A 7,015-nucleotide genomic window follows, 5' to 3' on the forward strand; every position below is an offset into this window, starting at 1 on the left:
CCAGAAACACTTGAACATATATTTTACGTGCGTCCCACCTACGCGCAAGAACGATAGCAACTGGTCTTTTCCATTGCAAACGTCGATAACAGGCCGCTGTCACACGGGTTTCTTTTAGGTCTATGGCCTAATGCAAACGTTGCCCTGGTAACAAGTGCCGCTATATCCTTTCTCCAAGCCACTGGGCTAGACGCAGGGCTTTATAGATTCTACAGCGATGTGAACTTCTATATACGCATCTATTCCTCAAATCATCAACATCGTCATTCATCAGCCCTTTTATTTACCATCCCTTTTCCCTAGTGTAGAGTATCAGGCCAAAGCAAGTCATAGCTCAGGCGTACCTCTCTGCCTTTCGGTCAATAAATCTCTATCTATATCTCTCTGCTTGCATTACTTTATATTGCACTTGCATTATTTCATTCGCGAATTTCTCTAATAAATACAAATTCCGAACCAAAACGCTTCACACAAAGCCGCAAAAAGCGTATATTTATGGGCAGAGCTACGGCAACGTAGACATCCGTGCATCATAATTTGTAATAGTCACACCTGGATCACACCTGTGCACTGTATCGTATACAGCACAGGCATTTCAAACGAATGTAGAATGTATACACCATTGCCTAGTTTTATGCTTCCTAAACGATGCCTCTACTACCTATAATAAACTAGATATGGCTCATGTATTCACCCTTCAGTTTACTGAACGCAAACTTTTGAGTTTACAGTACTCACTCAGGTGTCATGGGGCTCATAAGGCAAGTTCGCTCCACACATCTATACTCCGTTACACAGGCTCACGTAGCTCTACCTTATTCGTGTGTGATTCTGGAACCGCAACTCCGAGTGGCAGTTTCTTAGAGTCACTCAGAATCCAACCTAGGTAGGTAAAATAGGTGTGGTGCCACTGACTAGTGAATTGATGCCTCTGTTACTACAGATAATGCAAAGAGCATTGTACTATGCCGACATCATCTGCTGTGCTTTGTAACCACCATGTACAAAGCTACAGATTTTAAAGGATGATTCTCACTCTGAAAATGATGTGTTTTGGTTTCGTATATTGCCTACGAGGAAATATTGTCTCTTGTGCTACTTATAATGTTATCTATATGAATTGCATGAACATAAAATATTACATGCATTGTGCGATAAATACCAGCGATGCATTTTCGCTATGTGTGAGACACACAATTGAGGTACCCCCCCCCCCCCCCCCCCTAGCGACACACAACTTATACAGCGGATGAATTACAGGTGTTAACTATGGCGTGAAATAGCCGCCAGAACTTACCTTCCACAAAATTAAGGCCAGCGAGCAAGCAGATAAGAAAGACGTAGAGGCAGATTTTCATTGCGCGTTTTAAAATCCAAGGCGGCGTTCAATGCGACAAAGCAAGATCTGCATTCTCTACTTGCTTTCCTGCAAACGGCACCACAGTTTGCATATTTTGCCATCTGTTCCTCATAGAAATTTAACAATTAAAACATGAATGTATTTTTATGAGCTATACCACTGTTTGCTTACTTTCTTTCTATTCTTCGTGCATCAATAATAAATAAAATGTAAATGTATTTTTGCAAGCGCCTATGCTTCCCAGCTGGTGTTGGAGATTTCAATGCGATGATGTATATGATTGCGCATGTGGTAGCTAGCAAACATTTCTCACTTTTTCTTGCACTTTGTTTATTTGCGCTTCTTTTTTTTCTAAGGATCAGAAAGAATAACCTTCACAAGGGCCTTACAAGAGCAAACACAGAAAGACTAAAGAATTGCGCAAGCTTGGGAGGTAAACATGAACAGAAAATCAGGTTTTCATTGGAGATTGAGGAAGGAAGAGGCCGGGATTTGAGATTATAAAAAAAATATTTCGGGGAGATGGCACCTACACATAGGAAGAAAACTGTCGTGCATACCATGATGCAACAGTTGGCAATAAAATAGCTTGCGCAATTATGGCCCATGAGAAGCATACGTGCTTGAGTCATTCACATTCATTGTAAGTGAAGTTGGCGTTCTAAAACGGTCGTATCACAAATCGATCCGGAATCAACGAAGGCTAATTCCGACGGGAGCAATTGCCTCAAGAAACAAAGACAGTAACACAAAGTTAGTTATAGTGTCTTGCTTAGCTGGGGATCCATAGAGGTAGTGGTAATTATTATGTACTGGAGAAAAACGAACAGTAGGCACTGCTTCGAGGAAGACGACGACGACCAGTTTAGTTGAAGCCGTGTGCCTGGATCGCCTGAGCTGTGTGACCTCTCGCTGCGAGCTGTGTAACCCTATGAAAGCTTCATTAGTTACTCCCGGAGATCTCTGGATAATTTGGTGGAGGTTCTGGGCCCTTTACAGACCTGGAACTCTGCATCCGAACGCTCCCTCCCGTTTGTACCATGCCCGAAGAAGCTGGTAGCATGACCCTCCCCAGGCATCGCTTATCGTCTGGTCCGGTCGTCGACCTGCTCCGGTTCTCCATCTCCGGCCAACGAGATCCTCTTGTCTTCAGCGGCACGAATAATCACGTCGTGGGGGACTGGCTCTCGTCATACGACCACGTGAGTGCTCATAACAAATGGTATATGACACAGCTAAACTGACTAACGCCATCATCTATATTCCTAGAGTCGCTAATCTCTGGTTCTGGCATCATGAATCGTCCCTTTCCTCCTGGACTACATTTACGCGTTCTTTCAAAGTCCTTGGTCGCCCTGCTGGATGCAAGCTTCACGCGGAACAATGCTTGCAGTCGCGCTAAGCAAAAGTGAAAACTCCACCGACTACATTGAAGATGTAGTTAACCTTTGGCGGCACACTAATCCCGCTATCCCCGAAGCTGAAAAGATACAGAATGTCCTAAAAGGCATAGAGGATGACGCTTCGCAAATGCTCTTGGTGCAAAATCCTCAAACGCTTGACGACGTCATTACGCAGTGCCAAAGCTACGACAAGCTCCGCAAACGACGCCTTACTACGTGCCGTGCTGTCGCGCCGGACTACGTGATTTCGGCTCTGCTGGACAGTTCCAGGGCTGCTCCCGTCCACTTCTCGTTCCTCGATCAAACGAAACAATTCGTTTGCGCCAACTGTCACTTCTGCCTGTTGCCTAGTCGTCTGAGTCCTTTTTGTCTCCGGAAATACGACGGGTCATAAACTAATAAGTCAGCCACTCACAACCTCTCGCGAATATGCCACCTCCAGCGCCTGTTCCACTCACGTACGTTGCCGTACTCGCCTGTCCAACCCCTCCGCCTGCAGATGCGCACTAGAAGCCCACAAGCGGCTTCTATGCATCGCGTTCGGCAGCTGTGAGCTACATGTCCTGAAGCGGCTTCCGCACCTCCATGACCCCTACGCACGGCTGAGCTTTGGGCACCCCAGTCTGGGCCCCCTGTTTACAATCCATGGCCTAACCAACACAACCGGTCCATCTGCTTAGCGTGCCGATACTGCGGGACCACAAGAGAATGTTCCGCACTCCCCGTCCGGCTTTGATCCCACAGCACTGCTCTCCTCTTCCCCGAAGCTTCAGCACTCGTTGGCCACCACGTCCCCATCGACGTTCACTGTCCTTCATTATCCGCCGCGCTTCTGCTGAAGAGGAAAATTAGGAGGCGCAGTTCCGGAGGCAAGAACTGCGATTTCATCTAACTCCTCAAGTCCTCGTTTAATGTTTGCGAACGTCAACCAAGTCTACGACGAAGGTATCGTCGTCCCCACGCTTGTGGACATGGCTGCCGCAGTTTTCAGTGATTGCCAACCAGCTTCGCCATACGCTCCTAAAAGTTGCGACGCCATTTTCGGCTGTTTCCTACCTACAAGTGTGGAGCCAAATGGCCTTTAGGAACAGGCATCGTCTGTGTCGCCATTTACGACAATTTCTACCAGATTCAGTTTGTTATTCCTCGCTACTCTCATGGCCTCATTCTAGGATGGGACTTCCTCTAATGTCATCACACACCTATTGAGTGTGCCTGTGCAGACCTAGCACTGACTCCATTTTGCGGCAGTACTTCTGAAGGTTTGTGTCTATGTTTTGGTCTGGTGTTCGTCGCCACCGCCACCAATATTCCTCCTTTCCCTTCTGTCTTTGTGCCCATTTCACGTGCTGCCCATTTAGTGCTGCATGCAATATTATATGAGTAGCGGGGTGCCAAAGGTGGAACGTAGAATGGTTTAGGGCTTAGGTACCCATAGGGAGCCACATCGAGTAAAGGCAGCATAAGCTCGTCTGTACACTATCGCGGACTGCCAGTCTTCCGCGCGAACACTTCCTTTGGTATACTCCGGCAAATGCGGGCCCTAGCAACCACTTTTTTTCAGCTTCGATCGCCGCAACGCCTGGAGGTCCTGCACCATTTGTTTCATCATAACCCCAGTTGCACCCTTGAGGCCTCCGTTCGCTTGCAGTATCTTTATTTTCGCATGCTACGCAAATCCCAACGCAGGCATGGTGAAGAACCAGCGAATATTCCCGTTGTATGTGCGGGGCATATTTTCTTTGCGTAGCTTCATTTTCCAACGCGTACCTGCACGGCGATTGTGTGCTTCGCGCCCCTTCCGCGATGACGACGGCGCTGTCGCCAGCTTGTATTGTTTTGTCAACAGATTGATATATTGGCTACCTACTGCGCAGCAGCAGTTGTCACGCGGTTTTCGTTGTGCCTGCGAATTCTCAGAGCACCGTCCAAGAATCTGAAGGAAACGTAAAGCATTGCTATCAGGTGCGAAGTGGTTCTTGTGCACCAATTTTGTATGGCATGTCGTATAATCGCCGCAATAGCTGAAAACAAAAATATAAATGCAGTACCTTCACTATATCAAAGATTTTTCCTGATAAGCTATCAAAACCTTACATAAGAGTATGCATATATTTTGTTGACTGGTATCATAGATAACAAGGCGCGGGAGTGTAGCTAATGCTCTGTCGTTTATGCGAATGTCAGTACACATAGCAGAAGAGCACTTGAAGCTGAAAACGTTGCTTGTATAATGCAGACAATTCTAGAAAGTGTTGCTGCATTTGTCTGGATGTACTTCTCTCGTGTGATGTGCTAAAGCAGGAAAGAGAATATGTACATTTAAGTATCGTTAAAATGCTAGGAATTTTCCTCTGATATCGGTTGAGTCAATCATAGAGCTTCATAGGTTAACAATGGCCTTCCTTTTTGCAATAACAAATAGAAATATTAAAGATGTTATTTCTTTTTGACCCGGTATCGCGAAATGAGAATTTCGAAATTATAAAAAAGTGATTTTTAAGATAACTTGTTTCAGCAACCGCAACCGGCAGCAAATTTTCTTTTTCAATTCCACACGTGTGTCTCAGATACCCCTTCCCTAGCTTCACTTCATTCCCTCCCTTCGGATATACCGTATAAATGCCTTTTTGAAAGTAGTGCATTGTCTAATGTTGAGGAACGGTCAGGTTATGGTTCATTGGCTCAAATATTTCTAAGGTAAGTTGTGTTTAGGTATATGTCAGATTTCTCAGTTTTACAACCTGTTTTCATTATTAAATTAAGATCGCTGTTTCTAGCAACCACGCAAAAACAAAAGCAACCTTCTTTTTCGTTTTCTGTGCTGTTGAAACTATTTTCTGTGATCGTTGGTACATCTACGATTGTGTCAAAAGGGCACATACACTTGCAATTCTGTGAAAACCATTGTTAATGAATGCGAGGACAAAATACGAAGATAGGTAGATTACTTTGATGGCGACTTTGAAGCGAAGACGATGTATTGACAAAATAAACGTCATCATGGCGACAATGGTAGGCAGAACAAGTCGGCGCTACGTCAGGAACGGCATACAGACGATCATAGCACGAAAGTGACGATGGTGTATAAAAGATAGCCAAAGCCTTCACGATCATGAGAACGTCGCCATGACAGCGATGAGAAGATTTAGGTGATACCTCCCCTAAAAGAAAGAAAAAGAAGAAAAGTATTTAAAAGTGAGTTCCGTTCCACTCAGCGAAAAAGGATGACCGGCGAATTTAATGGCGAACTGCATTTCCGCCGGTGGTCGGCCCAGTATTGCACTACCTTCGTGATCGGCTCATGTATGAGGAGTGTTTAACGCCTGCTCAAGCTCTGCCCCGAGTCGGCCTGGTATTGCACTATCTTTGGGATTTTGTGGCTGCACACAGAGAGGATCCTCGGGGAACTAGCCCTTAAGGGCTTGGTTGTAAAAAAAATATACTTCATGTGGTATATGTGACTCATACGAATTAAGCAACACACGAGCCGCAACAGCAGAACTACGCACGCTCCTGTGTAATTCAATGATTCGATAGAATACACTATGATACCTTTGAGTTCTCCGGGGCGATGGTATTACTATTCAATTTATAATAACTATATTTAGTGCGACGTTGGTCCAGGAATGTAGCACGTGCTACTCCTCTTTTGTGAAACAGTAATTGTGATCAAAGATGTCCAAAGCCGATGAGATGCTTAGAAAAAAGAAATACATAGAGACGATTTCTTCGAAATTTACTTACGAATTAAATATTCTGGAAAGCTAACGAAAATGTTCGTGGGCAGTTTATATTCACGTCGCTTTTGAGGTCCACGTGTTCTCTAGAAAACTGACAAACGTGGATGTAGTAGTTACGGAAACACGAAGGCAAAACAAAACACGTTAACAATAGCAATAATAGCAATAATATGTGCCATTTCAGAAAAACAAGAACAAGAAGGCGTAAAATACTGGTCTTGTTTAATTTACCCAGAGGCGATGAATTAAACTCCCCTTCTTTGAACAAGTGCCTGGTGTTCCCATGGTTCCAACACGCTGGGATTTCTATGCAGCTACCCAGTGCACGAAACATAAAATCGCAATCAATCTCCGTGGCACGGCAGTCGGAACGCGCATAAGACGTGTTGTCTTATTTCGTGTATTAATTACAGTTGTATTATAATCAAGTTAAAATTATTCTTAATTGTCTATTTTATGACCAAAGAATTTGTGTGAAAAATGTGTTACACACTTGTTTCATCCTCTTC

The sequence above is a fragment of the Dermacentor andersoni genome, chromosome 7 (assembly GCF_023375885.2).
Source record: "Dermacentor andersoni chromosome 7, qqDerAnde1_hic_scaffold, whole genome shotgun sequence".
NCBI classification, from domain to species: domain Eukaryota; kingdom Metazoa; phylum Arthropoda; class Arachnida; order Ixodida; family Ixodidae; genus Dermacentor; species Dermacentor andersoni.